The sequence below is a fragment of the Erinaceus europaeus genome, chromosome 15 (genome assembly GCF_950295315.1).
Source record: "Erinaceus europaeus chromosome 15, mEriEur2.1, whole genome shotgun sequence".
Taxonomy (NCBI): domain Eukaryota; kingdom Metazoa; phylum Chordata; class Mammalia; order Eulipotyphla; family Erinaceidae; genus Erinaceus; species Erinaceus europaeus.
The window spans coordinates 30,387,415-30,414,432 of record NC_080176.1 but is presented as its reverse complement, the minus strand read 5'-3'; the positions used below and the strand labels follow the sequence as shown (position 1 = coordinate 30,414,432).

General features: G+C 43.4%; 1 long non-coding RNA gene across 1 annotated transcript in view; it reads left to right on the top strand.

The window, feature by feature from the left end:
• Positions 1-24,063, top strand: part of LOC132532988 (uncharacterized) — a 56,618-nt gene extending 32,555 nt beyond the window's left edge. The window contains exon 3 of the long non-coding RNA XR_009544883.1: positions 23,860-24,063. This is a non-coding gene — a long non-coding RNA (uncharacterized LOC132532988). The remainder of the gene's footprint in view (positions 1-23,859) is intronic.
• Positions 24,064-27,018: the final 2,955 nt, after the last annotated feature.

The following is a 27,018-nucleotide window of genomic DNA, read 5'->3' as shown; positions in this document are numbered from 1 at the left end:
TGCTCTCCCTCTATTTTTTTTATATATTAGGTAGCACAGAGAGAAATGGAGAGGAGAGGGGGAGGTAGAGAGGGAGACGAAAAGAAAGATACTTATACTGTGAAGTTTCTAATGTACAGTACAGGTGGAGTGTGGAGACTCAAACCCAAGCCCTTGTTCATGGTAATGTATGTGCTCAACTAGATGTGACACTGTGCAGCTCTATGTCAAAAAATTTAAGATTATCTTTATTTATTTATTGGATAGAGACAGCCAGAAATCAAGAGGGAAGGGGGCATAGAAAGGGAGAGAGACAGAGAGACACCTGCAGCAGCACTGCTTTGCCACTTGCAAAGCTTTCCTCTTGCAGGTGTAGACTGGGGGCTTGCAACATGTGTGCTCAACCAGGTGTGCCGCTACAGGCCCCTAATTTAATTTTTTTATTATCTTTATTTACATGTTGGATAGGGACAGCCAGAAACCAAGATGGAAGGGGGAGACCTACATTTTCTAATTCTATTAGTGTCTTGACTGCTGTGCTGCCAAGAAGCAATGAGAATGAGACAGACCAGCCAGGCCAAGAGTGAATGTGATCTTCGAGATGGAAGGAATAGTCAAAACTGATGTCCAAACTCCTAATTCATGTCTACAGACTGAATTTACAGGAGAGCAAGCAGGAGTGAGAACATGGGTTCAAGTCAATACTCTGAAGCTGAGTAATTTTGGGCAAATTATCAAGCCTCCCTGAGCCCCAGTTCTTCCAACTGTAAAATGGGCATACAATCTCTACAGGGTGGTTATGAGAATTAAGAAGCAAACCAATGGAGGTAATGTCTGGAGGAACTGCAAAGACCTTAGTAGTGGATACTTGCCAAGTGGTGAATGAGTCAAAGAGAGAGACAGGGGTGAACACATAAAGTTTTGTGAACTAAAAGTACATGAAAAAAATAATGCCAAGAATTGCAGGTCCTTGGTGAGGAGGAGGAAAGGCTTGGGACATATGTTTAGTGTCATGGGGAAGAGAGACTGGGCTTGATCTGAAAGGCTTCAAGTATTAGAACCCAATGGGTAAACGTTGCAGAAGACTGAACGAGTTGAATTCAACAGCAACGAGAGTTATCAGCCACTTAAGAAGGTCTTTTAAAAAGGTGGTCATGAGTTCTCTGTCTCTGGATTTATTAAAGTCCAGGTTGGAGCTGCTCTGCTGGGGATATTGTATAGGTAAATGGTTCAAGTCCCTGTAGGTATGACTGTTTGGATGGTTCTAGAACAGGAGACGAACCAACTCACTTGATCTTTTTTAAAAAAAATCTTTTTTTCCCTTTCATTTTGCTTGATAGGACAGAAAGAAATTGAGAGAATAGGGAGAGGTATAGAGGGAGAGAGAATGCTAAAAACCTGCAGACCTGCTCCACCACTCGTGAAGTGTCCCCCCCGCAGGTGGGTAGCAGGAACTTGAATTTTGTGCATGATAACATGTGCACTCAACCAGGTGCACCACAGCCTAGCCCCCTCATTTGCTCTCTATCTCTCCTATCTTTATTTATATTTATTAATTTCATGAGGAAGATAGGAGGGGAGGGGGGAAGAATTAGACATCTCTCTTGTACACTTGCTATGGATTGAACTCAGGACCTCATGCTTGAGAGTCCAGTGCTTTATCCACCTCTTGGACCTCTCCTTATGTGCTTTCAACAGGAACTTTAAAGCTATTAGTAGCTTTCTGACTATGGAAGAATGAATTCCTTGTCATGATCTTAGTTTGGAATTTCTGTATGAAGAATTCTGCTCCTGAGACATTCAGTCTCTTTCTGAGTGTGCTATGATCACATTTTTCAGCATTCTTCTTTCTGACAATCAGCCAGAAGGAGGAGCTCATTTATGACAAAGCAAGTTACAAAACAACCCTGCTGCTGAGGCCCATACCTCTTGTGAGCCCCAGTAAGTGTAGTGACAAGCTCCACACTACTGCCACCAGGCCTCCCTCCAGTGGTTGAGTTGAGAGTCTCTGGAAGAGGTCTCCCCTGGGAAGTGCTGGAAACAGGACTTCCACTCACCCTGATTGGTCAAGAACAACATGAGACAACAAATCTGGAATCCTTGCCTCCAGCACCTTCTTTTCTGGGAAGCAAATTCAGTTCCCAGTGTAGATGGCCCCATTCAAGGGGAAGTCCACTCTGAGAATAGGTGGTGCAGGCTGGCTGTGGACTGGGGCGTTGGTGCCCCCAGCACTCCATGAATCCACAAATAGCAGGTGCCACCCACAATACCCTCTGAGCTCCATAGAGGGGAAGGTAGGTGAAGGCTTGCTATTGAAAGCTGAAAGGCAAATTGGGTAGGCATAATCTCTTCTGCCAAGTGACTTGAGACTTCAAAGAACCATTGATCTTAGGTTGGCAGACGTCACAAGGACACAAGGGGAAGGGTGGAGGGAGAGAAGATTTCGGGCCACTTCCTTTGTTCTTTTGGGATTATTTCTATGTGATTACATTATTTTCTATCTGAAGTACATGACAGACCCTGGGAGAATCTTTGGAAACAATCTGACCTTAAAACAACCAAGTGTGTATGTGTGTGTGTGTGTGTGTGTGTGTGTGTGTGTGTGTGTGTGTAGCTGGAGCAATAACTCATGAGTAGACTGCCTGAGTTACCATCCATGTAACTTACCATCCCTGAACTTGAGATAGATAGACTGATTGACTGATTGGTTGATTGATTTGAATGAGACTATGACTAGAGTACCCTTTTTATAAGTGAGGCCAAGGACTGAACCCAAGGTTTTGTGCATGTAAGAAATATTCTTTTTTAATTAAAAAAATCTTTATTTATTTATTGGGCAGACACAGTCAGAAGAGAGGGAAGGGAGTGATAGACAGGGAGAGAGACAGAGAGACACCTGCAGCACTGCTTTGACACTTGTGAAGCTTTTCTCCTGAAGGTGGGGACCAGGGACTGGAGCCTGAGTCCTTGAACATTGTAACAAGTATGCTTAACTAGGTGTGCCACCATTGGGTCCCCATGCAAGAAATATTCTTTACCCATTGAGCCACTTCCTCAAACTCTGTTGACTATCTATGTGAAGATCTGATCTCTGGTATCACATGGCAGTATCACAGCACTAGGGGAAGCTCTGATGCTGTGATGTCTCTCCCTCTCTGTGTGTCTTTTCATCTAAAGGAAAAAGCATCCCAAGAACACTGAGGCTGCCCATTGCGCAAAAACACCACTGCCACCAACTAGCAGGCTGGGGGACATAGCTCACCTGGTAGAGTGAGGGCCTTACTATGATCTAGGATCTGGATTTGAACCTGCATGAGAACACCATGTTCAGCACTGTCAGTTAGGGCCCCTTGGGTGGTGCAATGGTGCTGGGATATCTTCTTCTTCTTCTTCTTCTCCTCCTCCTTCTCCTTCTTCTTCTCTTCCACTTCCTTTTCCTTCTTCTTCTTCCTCTTCCTCTTCCTCCTCCTCCTCCTCCTCCTTCTCTATGTCTCTCAAAAATCTAGTATCATGCATTCTTTAAGCTCCTGATTCCATTCCCTAGCACCACATTTAAAGAAATAGTCAACTAGTTGTTGGGAAGTGGCACAGTCTTAGCTCCAGCCCAATATATCAGTATATGCCAGAGTGATGCTTTAGTTTCCTCTCTCTCTCTCTCTCTCTCTCTCTCTCTCTCTCTCTCTCTCTCATAAGTAAATAGATAAATCTTCAAAATATAGTCAACAGGAGTGGGTTTGGGTAGGTGGCTCAATGAGTAAAGAATATTTCTTGCATGTACAAGACTTTGGGTTTGGTCCTTGGCCTCCCATATAGGAAGGGTACTCTAGTCTTAGTCTCATTCAAATCAGTCATTCAGTCAACCAATCAATCAATCTATCTCAAATTCAGGGAGAGGACAGGGACCAAGCTAGGCTGCTCAGGAGTTCCAAGGGATCATTTAAGTTTAAAGAAACAGAAGGGCCTTTTGAATCATAGGGGAGACTCAACTTATGTCACTAACCTAGCTGGCCAGATAGTTGAAGCCTAGCCCTGAGCCCTGCTCTCAGGAATGCTCAGATGGAAGGTGGGACCATGGTCAATACCAGTCAAGGGTTTTCGATGTGGTTCACATAACCTCCACAGTAATCAACAGCAGTTGTGTTTCAGTGGGCAGAAGTGAGTTTATGTACAGCAGTTGGGGGTTTTCATCTGGCCTCTTGAGGAAACTCACATTGTTAAGAGGAACTCTGCTTTGCATTAGTGAAAGCCAGAGAGAGAAAGTCTGTGCCTTGATTTTGATTAGTAGGAATCCAGACTTGGCAGGGATGGAAACTTCTGGGTTCTTGGGAAAAAAAATACCTCACTTCAAAATAAGCATACTTCTGGTGTAAAATGCCATTACCATCTGGATGGTGACTTAATGGACTCAAATTTCATTTCTTATATTTGTTGTGTTGCCCCCCTCCACCCCACTGAGAGAGAGAATGGTTTCTTTGAAATACAGAGAAGTTCAATGCTGGGAATTGTTACGGTTTATTCAAGAGCAGATGGAATAGGATGGGGAAGAGGACTCTGCATACAGGTGGTATGGAGTCTAAGACTGAACCAAGGGGAAAGTATAATGGAAATATCAGAAAATGAGTGGTTAAGAGGGAAGCAAGTGGCAACAACAAAACCATTCCCTGTAGCTGGGGGCTTAGTTTCATGGAGGTAGAAAAGTGTAATGAGTAAGGAGGAGATTCTTTAGGAAATGGTATGTCTTCAGAAAATGCTCAACCCTTAGGTGATCTCTCAGAGAGAAACAGAATCAGCTTTAAAATATTTTTTTTCCATTTTCCAGAGCTGCAAAGACCTCAAAGAAGAGAAACAGAAGGTGACAGAGGGGCTAGCCCAGTCTTGGGGGTAGGGAAGAGCCAGTCTTGAAAAGGCAAGTTGAAGGGTTAAAAACATCTTGCTATGTATTCTGGGCAAGTAGAGTTTGAGCTTTCTTGACCTGGAGAGTCCAAGCATTAAAAAGAGACAAGAGCTCTTACTGGACTTGGGACCTCATGGTATGACTGCAAGTAGGTTTGGGAAATTTCTCAGAAGCAACTGACATTGAGAAATATTTCATCTGAGTTTCTCCAGCTGGGACAAATATGGAAACTAAGGGTGGGGGACATTGTCCTTGAAGGCAGACAAGATGGGACCAAACTAAGGCATTCTAGAAAAGGGAAGATGTAGTAGCCACAGAAACTGAAACATGACATACACTAGAAGAGCCTTGAGATCCTTTGGAGTCAGAGAAACAGAGAAAAGAAGATACAAGAAAGGCATTGTGAGTTTTATCTCATCAGATTTTGTTTTTGTTTGTGAATAAGAATGTTTTATAAGATTACAGGTCTAGCTCCACACCACACCCACCACCAAAGCTCGGTGCCCCAGTCCTCCCAATGATAACTACCACAGTTCTTACACAGTCTTAGAGATTGTTTATTTCTAGTTTTGTCCCAAGTTCATGGATGTTAGTTCTCTAGATTCCACATATGAGTAAATCTATCTGGTCATTCTTTTTCACCTCTTATTTTACTAAGCAGTCACCTCCAGTTCCATCCATTTTGTTGTAAAGGACACAATATTGTCTTTTTTATTGCAAGGCATATACCCATTGAGTATATGCCCCATAACTGTTTTTATCTAATCATCTGTCCTTTAGGCTGTTTTCACTCTCTGGCTAATATGAATAATACAGTAATGAGTATATGTGTGCACATGTCCCTTCAAATTACTGTTTTCATGTCGTTTGGGCTAATTTTTAAGACTGTTGTTGGATAAGATATCTCTATTTTTATTTCTTTTAAAAATATTTATTTATTTATTTGCCTCCAGGGTTATTGTTGGGGCTTGTTGGTATTCTTCATAGTGACTTGGTCCCCTTTCCCCCCATTTCTAGTTGATTGTGGTTTGGTCCTGCTAGTTTGGCGGGCCCGCTTGTCCCTGCCTCAAGGAACCCCGACAGAGTTCCAGAGTTGGAGAGTTCTTGGCGCCGCCATGTGAGAAGGAGGCAGAAGAGTTTTGTTTGGTGATTAGTTTGGGTTAGTTTATGAATCGTTGTTCTGAATAAAGAAATACAGCTTCCCTGCCCAGCCATGTGTCCTCGAGTCTCTGTCTACCGCCGCGACGCTAGCCCGGCCTGCTGGAGCCCCGAATTTTAACAACAGGGGCTCAGTGCCTACACTGCAAATCCACTGCTCCTAGAGGCCATTTTCCCCCTTTTGTTGCCCTTGTTATTATTGCTGTTGTTGTTGGATAGGACAGAGAGAAACTGAGAGAAGAGAGGAAGGCAGAGAGGGGGAGAGAAAGACAGACACCTGCAGACCTGCTTCACTACTTGTGAAGTGACTCCCCTGCATGTGGGGATCTGGGGTCTTGAACTGGGATCCTGGCACTTTACACCATGTGTGCTTACTGCCCAGTCCACAAAATTTATTTATTTCTAATGACAGAGAGACACAGAGAGGAAAATGTATAGAGAGCAACCAGAGCACTGGTCAGCTGGCTTGTGGTGGTGCTGGGGACTGAACCTGGAACTTTGGAGACTCAAGATTCAAGACTTTGGAGTCTTGCATAACCATTTTGCTGTTTCCCCAGCCTCTCTATTTTTATTTTTAAAAAGACTCTCCATACAGTTTTTCAAAGGGGCTGCACCAGTTTGCATTTTGTAGATTCCCCCCCCTCACAGATGGAGCCCTGCTTGTGCATCACCTTAGGGCTCCCAGGCTGGGCTTTCATTCAGACACACAGAAAGAGGCAGATATAGAGCTGGAGAAAGACAATCTAGAACCACTCCTCATATTAATGCACTCTTATGTGATGTCAGGCTCAGACGCACACTATGCTCATAGCAATACAGGCACTCAACCTGGTGATCAAACCCGAGTGCATTGATCAGACAGAGATGAGTGCCATGAGACTGGGCAGAGTCCCATACAGAGAAATTTAAGGTATCAGGTATGGAGGGCTGGAGAGAGATTGGAAGGAGTGATAGGAATTATTAGGAAGCATATTTACTGGGTGGAATTTAAAGAAAGGATCTTGAAGGAAGATGGGAAATGAGCCATTGTACACTTTCCAAGAGTTGTTACTTAGGATATAGGAGACTTGGCACCTTCATTAAACTCTTCCTTTAAGTGGCTAAGAACTTAAAGAAGCTGAAACTACACACATTTGTGGTTCTTCTTTTATTCCCCTCTCTCCCTACTGATCTTCCCTTTATTTTATTTGCTTTGGATAGAAATAGAGAGAAATTGAGTTGGAAGGGGGAGATAGAGAAAGAGAGACAACTGCAGCACTGTTTCACCATTTGTGAAGCTTCCCTCTAGCAGGTGGGGACTGGGGTCTTGAACCTGCATCCTTGTGCACTCTAACATATATGCTTTACTAGATATACCACCATCCATGTCCTCATTCTCCACTGATCTTTTCTCTAAGGTAATATGATCTCTCTTAGTTCATAATTAATATGAAAATAACAGAGATGACATAAGCTCTTAGGTTTAGGAGCCATTATATCTGCTTGGGAGTTGAAGACTGTAAACTAATAGTGACTTTTTTTTGGTTTGGAAATTAGGTGAATTTTTTTCAAGTCATGTATAAATGGCCTTGTATATGGTATTGAATTCCCTCATAATACCCTAAAATTCTGGGAAGGTTAGCCATTTGAAATAGTGGGATAGTCACACTTTGGGGTGAGTTGTTAAGATTCCTGTGGCGAGTAACCCAATCTGTGAGAATAATGAGAAACCCAGACCAGGGTTGAGGGTCACCACAAAGAAAGAAAGGAGATGACTCCTAAGAGATGCTGAAACTGTTTCTCTTAATGAGCCAGGGATGGAAGATGACCATAACTAAGTCTAAAGACTTTGAACCAGCTTTGTCTCTCTCATAGAATTCCATTCTAATCATTATAACATAACTGTTAAATATTGTTGAATTTGTTTTGCTAGTTTATTATTTTCAATTTTCACACCCTTACCTATGGTTTTTGCTTTCTGTACCACCTTCATGTAGGGTTGGTATCATCACACTAATCTAACAAGCTGTACATTTTCAGAAGTGGTTTATGCAAGATTGGAGTTTTCCTTGGGGACTTGCTGAACTCTACTTGCAAGCCCATCTGTGCCTGATTTTATCAAGGTGTAAAAACATTTTAATGACAGAATCAATTTCTTTAATGATTATAAGATCACTTGAGTTTTCTTTTTCCTCTTGGGCCAGCTTTGGTAATTCATGTTATCCTAGAATATTTTCATTTCATTTAAGTTGTACAATTGATGAGCTTAGCTTTCCATCCTATTATTTTATTTTTCCCTCTAACTTCAGCATCATTTTTTAGTGTTTTTTTAAACTAGTGGACTTCAATGAAAGTGCCACTTTCCAAGATCTATTACCTAGGATATAGGAACACTTGGTGTCTCCATCCAAAACTTCCTCCATGAACTTAAGTCTTGAACATGGCAGAGGAGGTGTGCTTCCTGTTGAACTATTTTGCTGGCCCTAGATTGATATTCCTGTCTGCTTTATCTCCATTCCACCCATGTTATTCTATTGGAGGTTTAATTCATTTATGTTCAATGTCAGACCTTTGTAGAAAATGCAACACCCGGGAATGAACTTGGATCCATATGCCTGTGTGATACCACTGAACAACTTCTTAGGGTCATTTTTTTTACTTGGAGAGAGATAGAGAGAGAGGGAGACAGAGAGATAAGAGAGAAAAGAGAAGAAACACCACAGCACTACTTCACCAGCCATGGAGTTCTTCTGATAGCCTATATAGTGACAGAGAATCCAGAGCCAGAGCAATGAGCATGGGGAGATTCATGCTCTATTGGTGAGCTATCTCTTAGGTGCTTAGCACCATTATTAAAAAAAATTATTTATTTATTTTCCTTTTTGTTGCCCTTGTTTTTATTGTTGTTGTAGTTATTATTGTTGTTGATGTCATTGTTGTTGGATAGGATGGAGAGAAATGGAGAGAGAAGGGGAAGACAGAGAGGGGGAGAGAAAGACAAACACCTGCAGACCTGCTTCACAGCCTGTGAAGCAGCTCCCCTGCAGGTGGGCTCGAACCGGGATCCTCACGCCAGTCCTTGCACTTTGCGCCACATGTGCTTAACCAGCTGCGTTACCTCCCAACACCATATATTTTTTTCCCTCGATTTTGTTTTGAAGAAATGGAGAGAAAAATCAGGAAAGAGGTGAAAATGATGGGATTAAACAAGTCCAGCGGGGAAGCAATTACAGAAGCCATACCTTCCACTTTCTGCACCCCACAATGACCTTGGGTCCATACTCCCAGAGGATAAAGAATAGGAAAGCTATTAGGGGAGGGATGGGATATGGAGTTTTGATGGTGGGAACTGTGTGGAGTTGTACCCCTCTTATCTTATGGTTTTGTCAATATTACCTTTTTATAAATAAAAAATAGAAAAAAAGTCCCAGTTTAGGCACAAGTTGAATGATGCAAGTGAGAGGCTATTGCCCTAAGTAAATGCTCTGAGCCTCTAGATTTTCAGAAAGAGTTTCCATCAGAATTTATTTGTTGAAATATCAACAGATAAGATAACAAAAGGTTGACTTACCACTATGTTTATTCTCTGATTGTGGGGACCAGGGCTTGAAAACATAGCAGGCATTACTCCCATACAAAGTTTACAATTTAGTTTGTTGAACAACATTTTGACAGCAATGGGAACAATACCAGACAGATTACAATCTCTGCTGGTGTTGAGTATTAAAGTGGTATCAGGGATCTTTTTGCATGACTTCATTGCAAGCTTAGAGAGTCAGATGTCTTTATAGGAAGTGGGTGTTGGTACACCTAGTGGAGCACATACATTACTATGTGTGAGGACACAGGTTCAGTCTCTCAGTCTCCGTGTGTGTGTATGTGTGTAGGGGGGAAGCCTCATGAGCAGTGAAGTAGTGTTTTAGGTGTCTTTTTTTCTCCTTTGTTTCTTCTTGCAAAAGGAAAAAATAATGACTGCTGGGAGCAGAGGAGTCCTTGTGCTCACACTGAGTCCCAGCAATAACCCTGGTGGAAAATAAAATATGTATTTATTTTATTTATAATTTTATTTATTCATTATTTAATAGAGACATAGAGAAATTGAGAGGATAGGGAAATAGAGAGGGATAGAGATGGAAAGATACTTATAGCTATACTTCACCACTTGTGAAGCTTTCTCCCTGCAGGTAGGGGCCAGGGGCTTGAACCTGGGTCCTTGTGCACTGTAATGTGTGTGCTTAGCCAGGTGTGTCACCACCTGCCCCGCTAAAACATGTCTCTATAGTGAAAGAAAGACAGGAATTGACTTTGAAGTATGCATCACATTTCAGAGAGGTGAGAGAAAGACAGGAACCAGGGGATAGAGGATAACTTGGTTAGAGTGCACACCTTACCACATGTCAGGCCCTGGATTTGATTCTGAGTACCACTTGGAAGCACTATGACAGCACCCAGGAAGCTCCATAGATGGTGGAGCAGGTTGTGTTGTCTCTCTGCTCTCAGCACCATGGACAGCATCCAGAGAGAGAGAGAGAGAGAGAGAGAGAGAGAGTCTCATGGATGGTGGGGCAGGGTTATGGGGCTTCTTTTCTTTCAGCACCTTGGGCAGCACCCAGGGAGCTCTATGGATGGTGGGGCAAGGGTGTGGGGTCTCTCCTCTTTGTTTTCTGTCACTCTGTCTTTCTCTCAGTATAGAAAATAAAAACAATTGGGCAGGAAGGCTACTTAGCTGTATATTTATGTGCAAAGTCCTTGAATTATTTCTTGATGCATTAAACAACAACACGAGCAAACATAGGATGAAGTGAGATGAGACCAAGTCTCCGCATGGAAAGAATATTCTCCCCACTCCTGATGCAGGTCTCATTGTAGAATGGGATGCCTACAGGACTTAGAATAGCAGCCTAATATCTGACTAGAGAGATCTACAATCATCTCACTTTACAGAGCATAATTAGACTCCAGGCACAAGGTTGAAGACCCCTAGGTCTTTTACAACTCATTCTATCACCTAGCTCCACACATGGTCTTTAAATCCTCTTGATGCTGGTAGTCACTACAGGTCATAATTAAAGTAAGATATGCACAAACACTGCATGGGAGTGTTCATATAAAAGATGCTTGTGTTCATATAAAATGATGCTCATTTTTTTCTGATAATTTTTAATTTACCTGAAGTGAAAAGTTACTTGTCATTTTCAAATGCTTAGCCCTCTCTTGAGAAAGGTATTAAACTGATATAAAGAAAAGAGCCTCTTGGTGTCAAGTTCAGTATCTCCCTGCCTGGAAATCTCAATTAGCTGACAAAATACAATTCTAGAACAAAAGTGGATTTGATGATCTGTTACACACAGAAGTCAAGGCAAAGAAACAATAATCACAAGTGGCTTAGTTGAGAAAAAAGGGAAAAGTCTTCATGAGTCATTGGAGAAAAGAATCTCAATTTTTTCCCTGGTGTTTAATCATGGTTTTACCAACATCTGCAAAAGGAAAGATTGTTGTGTTATTATTAATGTTAATTTCTTTTGGCACCAGGGTTATTACTGGGGTTCAGTGCCTGCACGACTACTTGACCATTCCTGATGGTTATTTTTTTTCCTTCTTTGATTGATAAAGGCAGAGGGTAATAGAGGGGGGAGAGAGACACAGAGAAAGAGACACCTGCAGTACTGCTCTGCTACTTGGAGGCTTCCTCCTGCAGTTGAGGACTGGGGGCTTGAATCTAGGTCCTCCTGCTTGACAGCATGTTTGCTCTACTGGGTAAGCCACTTCCTGGCCTCCAAGAAGGTGTTTTTGTTTTTTTTTTCCACCAAGGTTATTGCTGGGACTTGGTGCCTGCAAGATGAATCCACTGCTCCTGGCAGCCAATTTTTTCCATTTTATTTCATAGGAGAGAGAGAAATTGAGAGGGGAGGTGGAGATAGGGAGAGAGAAAGAGCCACCTGCAGACCTGCTTCACTCATGAAGCTTTCTTCTTCACATGGATGCTGGGCTAGTGTTGGGATGCTTCTTCTCAGGCACATACTCTCTGGGTTGGAGAGATCGTGACTGGAGCCAGCCTGGGCTGCTACTCACTCAGTAACATGAGAGAGATGACCCAGGGACAGAGCTGGTGATGGCGAGGTGATTCAATTCTTTATTGATCAGAGAACCAACGCTTTTAAAAGTCAGACCCAGAAGTGGCAAGTTGGAAATGGGAATGGCTTGACATGGTTTAGAAAGGGGCAGAGAAAGGCAAAAGGGGGCTGGGAAAGGTAGGAACTTCCTTAACAACTGTTGCAAAGGTTTTAACTGGTAGGATAAATAATACCCTGCAGGCAAGGAGGGTCTTGAGGGTCGAAAGAAGATAGATCAAAGGAATGGAATGGGTAGGGATCTTTCAGGCAAAACAATAATTACATATATAATAAGGGAGCAGGACATAGTATCAGGAATGCAGGGTGCTTTGTGAGGCAGGGAGTCTGATAAGATGAGTCAAATCTTGGAGGGTTGTGTCCCTCCTCACTCAGCCTCTCAGTAGAGAGAGAGAGAGAGAGACTGACAGGATGCATGTACCCTCAAGTGAAGCCCTGCCAAGCTCAACCACATCCTCACAATTTCCCTACAAGGTGGAGACTGTTGGCTTGAACCCAGAGATTTGTGCATAATAACATGCACTCAACTGGGTGCACTACCAATTGGCCCCCTATTTGTTTTCTTTCTAAAGAGATAGACAGACAGAAAGGGAGATATCTGCAGCACTACTCTACTACTCATGAAGCTTTCTCCTCACACACACACAGGTGGGGACAAGGGACTTGAACCTGGGTCCTTACACATGGCACTGCATGCACTCTACATGGTGAGGAATCACCCACTCCTCTTGCTGTTTCTATGTCCATGTTTTTTTTTTTTTTCTGTCAAGGAGCCACACTTGTACATTTTTAAATCAAGAAGAGGTTGCAGTAACATTGGTGTTCACTCTTGGGATTCTCAAGCAAGATGGGGAGGGGATCTCTGAGCAATTGTTATCATCTTCATTTTTCAGGTGAAGCCACAGAGACTCAGAAGACTTGTAACTCCTGCTCTAGCTATGCCAGTGACAGCATGGTCTCTGGCACACACTAAACATGATACACACAAAATTACCCCACAATTCTTTAACATTTCAAGAGATGGGCCCCAGAAGATAGCTTACCCAGTTTCCCAACAAGTAAAGTACATGCTTTGCCACATGTGCAGCCAAGGTTCTGACCTTGGTGCCGTATAGGAGTGTCCCAGCACCAGGGGAAGCTCTGGCACTATGGTGTCTCTCTGTACCTTAAAAAAGAACAATGAAAAAACTGACCTGGGGAGCAGTAGAATCATGTATATGTGAGGCAACAATGAATATATATATATATATATATATATATATATATATTTTTTTTTTTTTCCAATAGATGGTACTGGAATTCTAGCTCAGCTACAGAGAGCATAAGACTTGCATGCACAAGACCTTGGGTTCGATCCCTGGTGCTGTGTGTATGAGTGCTGACATTTGCTCTGGTCTCTCTCACACACAAGTATTAATTAATCAATTTGCACAGACAAAGCTGGAACCCCACAGGTCTAAGACAACCAGGGCATCAGGCTCCAGAGGAGCATGGGAAACTCAGTGGGATGGTTTAAAAGCAGGGGCCCCTGGTCCTGAACCCTTCCTTGTTCACAGAGGGTGGCATGGCGGGTACACCTAGCTTGCTCAGGGCTAAAGAGGAAGGGGCTGGGCCTGAGAGATCTGTTCTTATGGGGTGAAACTCTGGCTCAGCACTGAGGGACACACCCTGATGGACAGTGGGAACACTTATCTGCAAAGCTGTGGTGACAGGGACAGGCAATCTCACTGAGGCAGGTGGCTAGGCCCAGGGGCTTTCTGGAGGGATTGGGCCATTTTGGGAGGCCTGTGGGGGAGGTGGAACTCACCCTGGAATAGTTATATCTCTTATTTATAATTATCAGCTTCTGCTATTAATATTTTTCTCCAGGGTTATTATAAAAACATATTAATAATGTGCATGTAAATCATAGTTCTTAGCACAGAGAAAATGCTTAATAAGGGCTAGTTTTGTAAAAACAACTATCATGGCAGCTGGGGGTAACTCACTGGGTAGAGCGCATGACTTACCATGATCAAGGCCTTGGGTTTGAGCCCTGGGCACAGAAGGAAGCACCACAGCACCAATGATAGCTCCAAGGAAGGTGCAGTGAAGCTATAGCATTTCTCCCTCTTTCTCCTTTCTCTAAAGAATGAAAAATCAATGGTCAGGAACAGTGGTATCAGATTTCAAACTCTGTTGCCAAATGAAAAGTGAAAAAAAGCTATTCTATGCTATGTGCTAATATATATATTATATTTAAATTTAACAGTGAAATATGATATGTTAAATATTCTTAAAGAACAGTCACTGAAAAATCTGCAGTGACTTTATCCCCAAATTCTTACACTATGACCCAACATGGTTGTGCTGTTATTCTTAAAGGTCAGACTTGAAATTCTCAATTTAATGATTGCACATACTCCAGCCATCATTTTTATGTCTGTGATGGCAGGATTTCTACGGAAAAAGCTATTTTGCACTTTCTTTTCTTTTTTTTTTCCCTCCTCCAGGGTTATTGCTGGGCTCGGTGCCTGCACCATGAATCCACTGCTCCTGGAGGCCATTTTCCCCCCCTTTTGTTGCCCTTGTTGTAGCTTCGTTGTGGTTATTATTATTGCCCTTGTTGACGCAATTCGTTGTTGGATAGGACAGAGAGAAATGGAGAGAGGAGGGGAAGACAGAGAAGGGGAGAGAAAGATAGACACCTGCAGACCTGCTTCACCGCCTGTGAAGCAACTCCCCTGCAGGTGGGGAGCCGGGGGCTCGAACCGGAATCCTTACGCCGGTCCCTGCGCTTTGCGCCACATGCGCTTAACCCACTGCGCCACCGCCCGACCCCCTATTTTGCACTTTCATAAGTCTTGGGCCCACGCCTGAGTTTTCATTATCAGTATATCTGTAGTTAAAAGTTTAAGGGAGTTGGGCGGTAGCCCAGCAGGTTAAGCACATGTGGCACAAAGCACAAGGACCTGCCTAAGGATCCCAGTTCTAGCCCCTGCTCCCCACCTGCAGGGGAGTCGCTTCACAGGCGGTGAAGCAGGTCTGCAGGTGTCTGTCTTTCTCTCCCCCCTCTGTCTACCCCTCCTCTCTCCATTTCTCTCTGTCTTATCCAACAACGATAATATCAATAACAACAGTAATAACTATAACAACAATAAAAAAAACAAGGGCAACAAAAGGGAAAACAAAATATTAAAAAAAAAACAAAGAAACTTAAAAAAAAAGTTACAGGAGTCAGCGGTAGTTGAGCGGTTTAAGCACATGTGGTGCAAAGCACAAGGACCGGAGTAAAAATCCCGGTTCCAGCCCCTGGCTCCCCACCTGCAGGGGAGTCACTTCACAGGTGGTGAAGCAGGTCTGCAGGTGTCTGTCTTTCTCTATCCCTTTGTCTTCCCCTTCTTTCTCCATTTCTCTCTGTCTTACCTAGCAACGACGGCATCAACTATAATAACTACAACAACAATAGAAAACAACAAGGGCAACAAAAAAGGGGGAAATAAATATAAATAAATATAAAAATAAAAAAAACCAAAAAAAGTTTACATGAGGAATTGAGTTGTCAAATATTCATTAACAGACATTAGAAATTAAGCCCTGCTCAAACAGGACTCTTTTGAACACAGATATCAATATTTGGTCAGTTTACAGATGATTTTCAGATGTGTTTTTGGCAGTGCTGTGTAAATCAAAACCAAGTGGGGATTGTGGAATTTGCAAACAATGCATGGTTTCATGATGCTGATGAGAATAATCAAGTAGAATGGCTTAAATGACTCTCAGATCTACTGATAAAGATCATGTAAGAAACAACTGGACACTAGGAGTGTCCTCTGTCATAATATTCCAGTACCTGAACCCTCCTCCACCACTCCAGAGTCTTTTACTTTAGTGCAATACACCAACTTCATTCCAAGTTCTGCTTAGTGTTTTCTCTTCTTATCTTGTTTTCTCTTCTTATCTTGTTGTTAAATCAACAAAGTACAGAGCAGAAGAAATCAGCACAGATAAGCAGAAGTAAAAACTGAAAAAAAAAACAACTTGGGAATCTCAGAAGTCTTAGAGACATCCTTATCTTAGGTCTTCTGAGTACTTTATAAAAGTTAATGCTTTTAAATTTTAATTTTATTAGTGTTTAAGCATTATTTTATGATACTGTCATCTTTAATTTTTTTTGGTATTTATTTATTTATTTATTGCATAGAGAAAGCCAGAAATCAAGAGGATGGGGGTGATAGAGAGGGAGAGAGAGAGAGACATCTGCAACACTGCTTCACCACTCACAAAGCTTTCCCCCTGCAGGTGGGGACCAGGGGCTCAAACCTGGGTCCTTGCGCACTGTAACATGTGAGCTCAACCTGGTGTGCCTAGCCCCATAGGACACATTTTCTAATGAAGATGTTGTAGTCAAAATCTTTTCACTTTTAATTAAACAATAGTTTGTACATGCATAACATTTCTCAGTTTTCCACATAACAATACAACCCCCACGAGGTCCTCTATCGTCCTTTTCCAGGACCTGTATTCTCCCCCACCCCCACCCACTCCAGAGTCTTTTACTTTGGTGCAGTACAACAAATCCAGTCCAAGTTCTATATTTTGTTTCCCCTTTCTTATTTCTTAACTTCTATGAGTGAGATAGTCCCATATTTATCCTTTTCTTTCTGGCTCATCTCACTCAACACGATTCCTGCAAGTTCCATCCAATTTGAGATAAAGAAGGTGAATTCATTATTCTTTATAGCTGAGTAGTATTCCATTGTGTATAGAGACCACAACTTGCTCAGCCATTCCTCTGTTGTTGGACACCTGGATTGCTTTCAGGTTTTGGCTATGAACATAGGTGTACACAAATCTTTTTGGATGGGTATGTTTGGCTCCTTAGGATATATTCCCAGGGTAGGTTCATTTCTTGCTCAGATTTTTTATGCTCATTCTGTCAAAATGGGCTTCTTTTATACTTTAGTTCATATAGTTCAACTGGAAAGAGCTGATCTGGAAAACTTGGGTGATTCTTCTCCCCCCAAGCTCCAGTAATGGAACTACATGAGTCATTATTTTAGACTCCAGAGACATCTCTCTACCTGTAGATTGGCAGGTGGGGCACAGCATGTATTTGCTGCATTCTATCTATCTATCTATCTATCTATCTATCTATCTATCTATCTATCTATCTATTTATTATTGGATAGAGACAGAGAGAAATTGAGAGGGGAGGAGGAGATAGAGAGGGAGAGAGACAGAGAAACACCTGCAGCCTTGCATCACCACTCATGAAGCTTTCCCCCTGCAGGTGGGGATCAGGGGCTTGAACTTAGATCCTCGTGAACTGTAATGTGAGCACTTAACCAGGTAAGCCACCACCTGGCCCCCTGCTGCAACTTTTTGAGAGTGTACTTTATGTTCTAAACCTTCCATCCCTGGCATCTAGGGACTAGGACCTTTCAACCCCACACCCTCTCTTTGCCATTGGCATCAACCAGGTAGAAACAAACTCCTGGGAGTTTTCATTCACTCTTCACCCTCCTTTGGTTCCTGATGGTGGATGAGCTAATGTTCAGTCGTTGAATTAATTGCAGGGTTTGGGTTAAAAGGGGCCCTCAGTCTCCACTTTTCCACTTATTCTTGCTATGGCCACCATGCTGTTGGGGCTTTCCTCCTCTTCGAGCTTATGTGTTTTCCAAATTAGTAGTTTGCTCTTGTGTTTTGACCTTTTTAATATTCTGTCTTTTGATTGGATGATCTTCCCATTCTCTCTCATTTTCAGCCTGGCTAACTCTCCAGGGAAGAAGTGAAATAGCTATCCAATAAAAATACAAAATACTAAAAAGGTCAAAATACACCATTACAATAAATTACCATAACTCAAACAGGGAAGCCAGCATTAACATTCTGATATGTATAAGGGTCAAGATTGGCATGAGAGTTGGAAATGGCATTGCATTAATGCATTTTGGATGTCAGAGTACACCCAGAAGAGAGTAAACATTCTAAAGCCAGAGTCTGAACATTATCTCATGACTCTCCTACACTGTCACATCTTGGCATCTCTGGATAATGAAATGTGCCCACTTTGCTTGAGCGTCTAGTGCCTTAGCCACTGCACCACCTCCCAGACATGTGCCCACTTTGGCACATGTGTTTTTTACCTTCTTCTCTAGAAGAGGAGACCAGTGAGGAGATGAGAGAGAGAGGGGAAAGAGAGAGAGAGAGAGAGAGAGAAAGAACAAGCATAGTCTCTTCAAGATGGAAACTCTTAAATCAGGTTTGCCTGGGGCCCAGCACAATTTATGGCTGGTCAAGACAGAGCAACCATTTTATTTATTTTACTATCTGGATTCTATGAGCTGTCACTTGGCAGAGATGTCATGCATGCAGGAGAAGTGCAATTTTTCAAAGCCCTTTGATTCCCTTTTTTCCTCTCAGCTGAAAGAATTTTGGGAAGCCTCTACCATCTGGAGTATAGCAATGCTGGATTCAGAACTAGGAGGCCCGCTTGTAACCCACCCCTGATGAGCATTTTCAGGGGCTGAAGCACATGCTCTTTGTTTGGCTTGGTCTGGCCCCAGCAATGCCCAACTCATAGTGAATATTACATGAGACTCTGGGGACAAATGTGCCCAGGCCAGTGTTGCCTCTCTGTGAGTCTCAATGTCCATCAACTCTTCTCCTACTTCCTCCTAAGCTCTGTAACCTAGAGCCCATCTACTGCTTCCCTGATCCCTGATAGCCTCCTTTTTCTGGAGCTAGCCAGGACCCTACCCCTGTAGCACCTAAGTCCATGCCTTGCCAGGAAGCCTCCTCCCACTACCTGTCTCCCATGTGGGAAACCACTGCAAAATCGATCAGCACTCCAGCCCAGAAGGCCATTTTGTGTCAGGTGGATCAATAGGAACTCCATTTTCCTGGAGACACTGGTGGCAGGTGACAGGGAGCTGCAGGCGAGCTGTGTCAGCTCACCTCGCCTGCCTGTCACCCTGTGATGGTGGTGATGACAGCAGACCCCACAGGGGACAGGGGATGCTGTCAGATGCCTGGCAGAGCTTGGTTGGGGGGAATGTTGTGTGTGGGGTGGGAAGGGTCTTGTTCTGGGGCCTCAGTGGCAATCTAATCGGCTCCTGCTTGAACAAATTATCTCTTAAGTGGTGGCGTGAAGAGAGCTGTGTTAATCTACTAAATCATAAACTTTCCCCACCATGTGACGCTGGGGCCCCAGACAGATACTAATCTGCCGCCACGCTGTCAGTTATGCTTTTGACACCGACGCTTTGAATTGCCAACAGAAAATCGTATTTGACATTTAATTCCAATCATGCAGAGCCCTTCATTGAAAGTGCTGTCAGTTTACCTTTATTTGGGAGAAGGGGAGACAATATGCTTATGTCTTCTGGTAATGTATTTTTTTTAACCTCCACCCCCAGGGGGTGGGGGTGGAGAGGAAAAAGGAAAGAGGGAAAAAAAAATCAAAACTTCTCATAATGTTCTTGGGGAAGGAGTACTTTAATCCTCCTGTCAGCCTGATGCAGAATCCACTCCCACACGCTCTGGGTTTTTATATTCTCCAAGTTGCTGCATTCCCACAGGTCTCCATCATTTTGCACCAATTAGGCATCCATTCAGGTCAAATAAGGATTAATTAGGCGGTATAAACCAGCTGGCAGCATCTGTGGGCCAATGCTTGAAAAATAATCTATTCTTATTTTGAAGGGGTTTTTTCCAAGGGTGGGGACTCCAGAGCTATAGGACATTGCAACCAGGGATTCTAATTAGTGTTTTCATGCCCTTTGGATGTATGCCTAGTTGTGCTATTGCTGGATCACGAGGTATTTCCATTTGTATTTGTTTAAGGACTCTCCCTACCGCTCTCCATAATGGTTGTACCAGTTTCCATTCCCACCACCAGTGTAATAGAATTCCTGTCTCCACCTTCTCTCCAACACCTATCATTTCTTGTTTTTATGCATGAAGGCCATTCTCACAAGTGTAGGTGGAATCTCATCGTAGTTTTAATTTGCATTTTTCTAATTATGAGTAAAGTGGAACACTTCTGCATATGTCTGTGGGCCATGTATATCTCTTCTTAGAGAACAGTCTATTCATATTTTCAGCCTATTAAAAACAAAAATACCAGGGATTCTCAAACTTGAGGGTGCTTTGAAATAACCCAAAGACAATATGCTATTTGATCAAATTCTTCTCTCTCTGTGTGTTTTGCTGGCCATGATCACACTTTAAGAATCCCTGCTTCAAAATAGAGTCTACTCTTAAGGCAGAATGGAAACAAGTGCATGAAAGGGGGCTAGCTGGTGGCGCAGCTGGTTAAGCACAGAAATTATAGTGTTCAAGGACCTGGGTTCAAGCTCTCCCTGGTCCCCAACTGCAGCAGAAAAGATTCATATGTGGTGAATAGGGCTGCAGGTGTCTCTCTATATGTCTCTCTTTCGTTCCCCTTTCCCTCTCATTTTTTGTCTCTATACAATAAATAGATAATAATAAAAATTAAAAAATAAATAAATCCTTTAAAAAAAAAGAAACATGCTCATGAATGCAAGAAGATGGGTCTGGTGACTCCCTCACCTCAGATAGCACAGAAAGCACATCACAATGTTCAGACATAGCAGGTGGGTCCCTATAGACTGAAACATGATGATAAGGTTACTTTCATCCTCTCCTGTTGCCTCCCCAATCCTCTGAGAATTCTATCAACACAGAGGATCAAACCAGAAATAGAAGGAAATGACTGTATTTGAAGCACAGGTGCTGATTATGGAGCAGAAGGGGAAGCTGCTGGCTAGGATGACATCATCACCTCACCATTTGTGGGGACAGCTCAGGTTGAATGGCAGTAGGGTTGGGATTCAGAAAATCTAAGCTGAATCTAGGTCTGGACTTTTTTTTTTCTTTTTTGCCTCCAGGTTTATTGCTGGGGCTTAGTGTTTGTGCTATGAATCCACTGCTCCTGGAGGCCATTTTTTGTTGTTGCTGTTATTGTGTTGCTGCTGCTGCTGTTGGATAAGACAGAGAGAAATTGAGAGAGGAGGGGGAGATAGAGAGGAGGACAGAAGGAAAGACATTTGCAGACCTGCTTCTCTGCTTGTGAAGCCACTGCCCCTGGCCCCCGGCCTCACAGGTGGGGATCTGGGGGCTTGAGCCAGGATCCTTGCACCCATCCTTGTGCTTGTTACTATGGGCGCTTTACCTGGTGCACCCTTGGTCTGGACTTTTTAACCTGTTCCTTGCGATAATAGTTAGTGAAAATGCAGGTAGAAATACCTGTTGCCTGGAACCAATCTGCAAATTAAGTGAGAAAAAACACTTGTGTAAAGCTGGACACAAAGCAAAGGCTCCATAAATGGTCATTGCCTTGTAATTTCTTTCTCTTTCTTCCTTTCTTTCCTTTCTTCCTCTCTTCCTTTCTTTCTCTCTTTCTATGTTTCTCCATTTCTTTTTAAAGATTTATTTATTTATAGAAAATTAGGAGGAGAGAGAAAGACTTAGACTTTACTCTGGTACATGTGCTGCCAGGGATTGAACTAAGAACCTCATGCTTGAAAGTGCAATGCTTTATACATTGTGCCACCTCCTGGGCCACACACCTTGTATTTTCTATAGAATGTTCATCATCTGGAACATTATTTTCTCCAGGTGAGGGAATCTGTGTTAATATCAACTTTGTTGGGGGCACACCTGGTTGAGTTCACACATTACCATGCATAAGGACCCATGTTCAAGCTCCTAGTTCCCACCTACAGGGTGGAAGCTCTATGAGTGGTGAAATAGGGCTGCAGGTCTCCCTCTGTTTTCTCTCTCTCTCTCTCTCTCTCTCTCTCTCTCTCTCTCTCCTGTCCCTTTCTCTTCTCTTCTCTCTCTCTCTCTCTCTCTTTCTCTCTCTCTCGTGTTTTTGGCCTCCAGGGTTATCACTGTGGCTCAGTGCTGGCACTACAAATCCATTGCTCTTGGCCATTTTTTCCCAACTTATTCATTAGGACATAGAGAAATTGAGAGAGAGAGAGAGAAGAGGAAGAAGAGAAAGATAGGAGAGAGAGGAGAGAGAGAAGAGAAAGAAGGAGAGAGAGAGAGAGATATGAAGACCTGTTTCACCACTTGTGAAGCATCCACCTTGCAGGTGTGGGTGGAGTCAGGGGTTCGAACCTCAATCCTAATGTGGGTTCTTGAGTCAAATACTATGTGTGCTTAACCAGGTACACACCTCTTTCCCTCTCTATTTTCCCTTCTCCTTTAAGTTTTCCTCTGTTCTATTAAATAAATAAATAAATAAATAAATAAATAAATAGTAAATATTGACTCTGGTGGCGTCTCAGAACAGATAGAATAGCTTAAACTGCCCCCTCTGAACTTGAGGGGGACTTTAGCCCTTCCCTTTTGCACAGATCAGAGAGAAGATCCTGAGAGACCAGCAGGCTATCTGGGCATCTGGCTGGAGGATAAAGAGAAAAGTGAAAGAATGGCAAAGGAGATGATCTCTCCTTTCCTGGGCTCCAGGGGCCTTATCATGGCATCTAATGCTACCCTCCCCTGCATTGGGAATTCCCTCTCAGAAATGCTACTTGCAAGAAAGAGAACACTTGGATGAACGTGTCCTACCAGGAGGCATTCTATTGTTCTATTCCCATAGCGACAGCAGCGACAGGCAAGAGGTCTTTGTGAGTCAAGGGCACCTTTTGGCTTCTAGAATTACTCTCCTGGGAGAACTGGAGCCTTTGAGCCCTTTGCAATCTGGCCACCTTGTGGAAGGACACAATAAACTATGGATGTCTGAGGGCCTTTTCTGGGGGCCAGCTGTGAGAGTATATAGAGAAGAAGATGCAGACCATGACCCGAAGGACTGTAGAGTTCCAGAGGGAGGCCAAAGACTTCATTATAGACCAAAGAAGGTGACTAATGCCAGACAGGGCAGTGCTGATTCAGCAAGAAGTCAGGTGGCTTTTTTTTTTTTAATGACAAGAGACTAGACTTTGAAGTGGAGACACTAGCAGAAGTAGGGAGGAAGTGATATGGCAGGAACTTCCTCCAGTCAGAGCCGGGTGGCCAGAGGCTGGGCTACAGGTCTCTGTGACTCTTATTTTATAAACTAGTGTGACAGTCATGGGGTGTCTGCATTATACTTCGTTATTTCTGTGTGTCTGGGGGTGACACACAGAAATGATGAGACTAATGATAGAATCAGAGGTAGTATATGCCCTGCAAGGGCAGGGTGTCATCTAATCCTTTGTGCACACAGAGCAAAGGGTGGAGATTGATTGTTTCCTGCTTGCTACTGAGCTGGGGCATTGACTTTCTCTTGCCCATGGACTGGTCCATACATTACGGAAAATATCCGCAGAACAGCTCTGAGTGTTAGAGCTCCAAATGTCTCAGCTCCACTGTGCAGCAAATCTAAAGGAGGAGTCTGAGGCTGTGACCACGTAGAGGCCAGGGACTAGAGACTCCTGCCACACTAGACCACCTGCCTGATTTGGCAAACCACTTATACACCCTTCAAACCAGGAGTGGCATGCATTTGATTGGTTACAAGGTGCACCAATCAGGTGTGTGCAAGGGTAATGTGCAAATGGATTGGTCACATTGTGAGTCATCAAGGTACATATAAGACAAAGGATAAGGTGGATTAATTACGTTCCACACCCAATCTGGGCTGTCAAAATAACAAGTGAATACAAAATGAAACATACAATTTGGTTGGCTACATTGTGGGAAACAAATTGGTTACATTTCTAGTCCTCTAGGTTTGCAGTTTGCTGAAGTGTAGGAACAGCAGACAGACCTATTGTCTATTGTGTAGTTGGGGAACATTTTATTTCACCTACACCATCCAACAGTGTTGCTGGTTCTCAGCTGTTGAGATTCAGAAAAAACTCTACCACCTGCTCAAGGATCTCTCTAATTTAAAGATCACAGATTGTGGAGATTTTCAGCTTTCATAATCATGTAAGTCAATTCTTCATAGTAATCTCTCTCCATTTATATATGTATCCATGTTATCTATCTAATGTTATCTTATCTTATCCACTATCAGTCTACTCTGTTTCTCTGGAGAAGCCTGACCAACACAGGCACCTAAGGGAAGAAGCTCAGTTTTGGGAGGAAGGCAATATAATTGAACTAGGACTACTTGAAGTCTGGAGGTCAAAGTGAAAGTTGAGCTCTTCAGTCCCTCCCTAAATTAAAGACAAAAGTGGCCCAGGTGTCTGTGGGGACAGGCCCTTACCTAGGACCAGGAGGCTCTTGATCTTACCAGCTGCACCTTGCCTGTGGCTTGTGGGGATACAGAGAAGTCTGGGAGGCCCTGGGCCATTCCATGCCAGAAACCAGTGAAGGGCAGAGCAGGAAGAGGGGCTCTTTGGGGTCTTTTGCCTGTCACCTCCAGTTATAGGGGTGTCCAATTTTTCTTCTGAAGACTTTTGGCAAGTAGGAGGTGGAGCTTCTGCATACTTGCTGTCTCTTCCTCTTAGTTCTGTCTTCCTGCCCCTCTCTGGGGCATGGAGAAAGGAAGTGCATGAAGTGAGCTATGTGCTCCCCTGCTGCCCAGGGCCTCGGATTTTTCTCCCATCAAGTACTAACCAGGCCCAACCCTGCTTAGCTTCTGAAATCAGATGAGATCAGGCATGTTCAGAGTGGTATGGCCGTAGATGGACTTTTCTTTTTCTTCTTCTTGCCATGAGAGTAAGCTTGGAGTCAGCAGCCTTGGCAACAGCAGGCATTGGCATTGCTGAGAAACTCAAAGATGTGTGAATTGTCCACTTCTCACTGCTCCTTTAATGCCGACATCCTCCCTGGTGATAATGAAACAGGAGGAGGACCACAGGAATATTGTGTTTTCTGGGACAGCTGGCTGTGCCATAATCTTATGAAAACTGTGGACACCTGCAGAGAGCTGCCTGGTCAGGAGTCTGAGCTGCCTGTCCATCCTCAGGAGGTTTATTTCATCCCTCACCCTCTCAGCACATTAGGAGAAGCTGGCTTCTCTAGTCCTAATTGGGGTGAGGGAGCCCAGTATAATAGCTCCCCTCAGGTAGATGTTCTGCCAACATTTTATTGGTGGCAGAGATAGTGACAGGCACTAAGAGAATTCTGGAAACACTGTGGTTATAAGATTCATTTGTTCCCCAGATTGGAACAGGAATAACAGAACAGGATGTTATGGACAGTTCTTTTTCCTTTCTTTCTTTCTTTCTTTCTTTCTTTTTTTTTTTTTTTGCATCCAGGGTTATTGTTGGGGCTGAATGCCCACACTACAAATTAACTATTCCCGGTGCTCATTTTATTGGATAGGACAGAGAGAAATTGAGAGAGAGAGAGAGAGAGAGATTGAGAGGTAGATAGAAAGATAGACACCTGCTTCACTGTTTCACTGCTTATGAAGTGTCTCCCCTGCAGGTGGGGAGTCAGAGGCTCAAACTTGGATCCTTGTGCTTAGTACTATGTGTGCTTAACCAGGTGCACCACTGAGGTGTCTTTTTTATAAAGCCCAGACATTTGTCACTATTGAGATGACTGTATAGTGCTGGGGCTGTATCTTTGTGTCTTTGCATCTCAGTACCACTTCCACACTCCCATTTTCTGGAGTTAGTATGAGAATCAGGCAGGTGAAATAACTCACATGGACAGTGTGCTGCTTTGCCACCAGGTTTAGTTCAGGGGCTTGGTGCCGGCCCTATGACTCTAATGCTCTCAGTTGCCATTTTCTTCATTTTTTTCTTTCTATTTTTATTTGATAGAACAGAGAGAAATTGAGAGGGGAGGGAGAGACAGAAAGGAGGAGAGGAGACACCTATAGACCTGCTTCACTGCTTGTGAAACTTCCTCCCTGTAGATGGGGGACTGGGGGCCTAAACCTGGGACCTTGCTCCTGGTAACATCTGTGCTCAACCAGGTACACCACCACCTATTCCCCAACTTAATTTTTTTAAATTAAATGGTAAGGTTTGCTCTCCGTGTAGAGTAACTGCTATATATGCTTTCTCAAGAGAAATGAGACTGGGTCCAGTTGTCTCCAAATGGAGAGAACATATCCTGATGAGTCTGCAAAAACCCAGCATTTCCTAAATTTGCCAGTTTGGGATTATTTCTACATAGCTTTGCTCATCCAGTAAGTAAGCTCAAATCTCAGGAACTTGCAGAAACAAATATTTTTTTTTTTTGGAGGGGGGTGAGTGGGATGAAGCCTCTACAATGTGCCTATTAGTCTCTGCTTCATAATCTTCAACACTCAGGGCCAGAGTGAAGTAATCGCCCCTAGTTTTGACAGAGGATAAGCTCCAGTCCCTCTGTAGCAATGCTAACAAGGCCAAGTCCAGGCAGGTCTAGGGAGCTGATAAGGATGCCTGGTTCCCCTCCTGGAAGGGGGCCGTGGGGACTGTGAACAGTATCTTTCTTTCTCCACTGCAAACACCAAGACAGGGTTGTGCTTTGGCATCATTCGACCTGAGGAATGACTGAAGGCATTCGAAAGAGAGAGAGAGAGAGAGAGAGAGAGAGAGAGACTGACTTCTCTCTGGGAGAGGAAGTGGTAGACATTTCCACACATGTGAAAATTACTTGGTACACAATTTATGAAATACATACCATGCAACTCTGAATTAGGGGACTGTGGGCTTAACATACATTCCGTTTTTTTCCCCACCAGGGTTTGGTGCCATTCCCAGTGACTGTTCCTCCCACTGCCATTTTCTTTCTCTTTGATACCTCTATCAAAGAGACAGAGAGACATGGAGAGTGCTAGAGAGACAGATGGGAGGAGGAGACATCTGCAGCACAGCTCCACAGATTGCAAATCTTCTCCCCTTCAGATAAGGACTAGGAGGCTGAGCATGGGTCCTTATGCATGGTACTGTGTGCTCTACCAGGTGAACCATGATTTATTTAGATAAAAGCAGG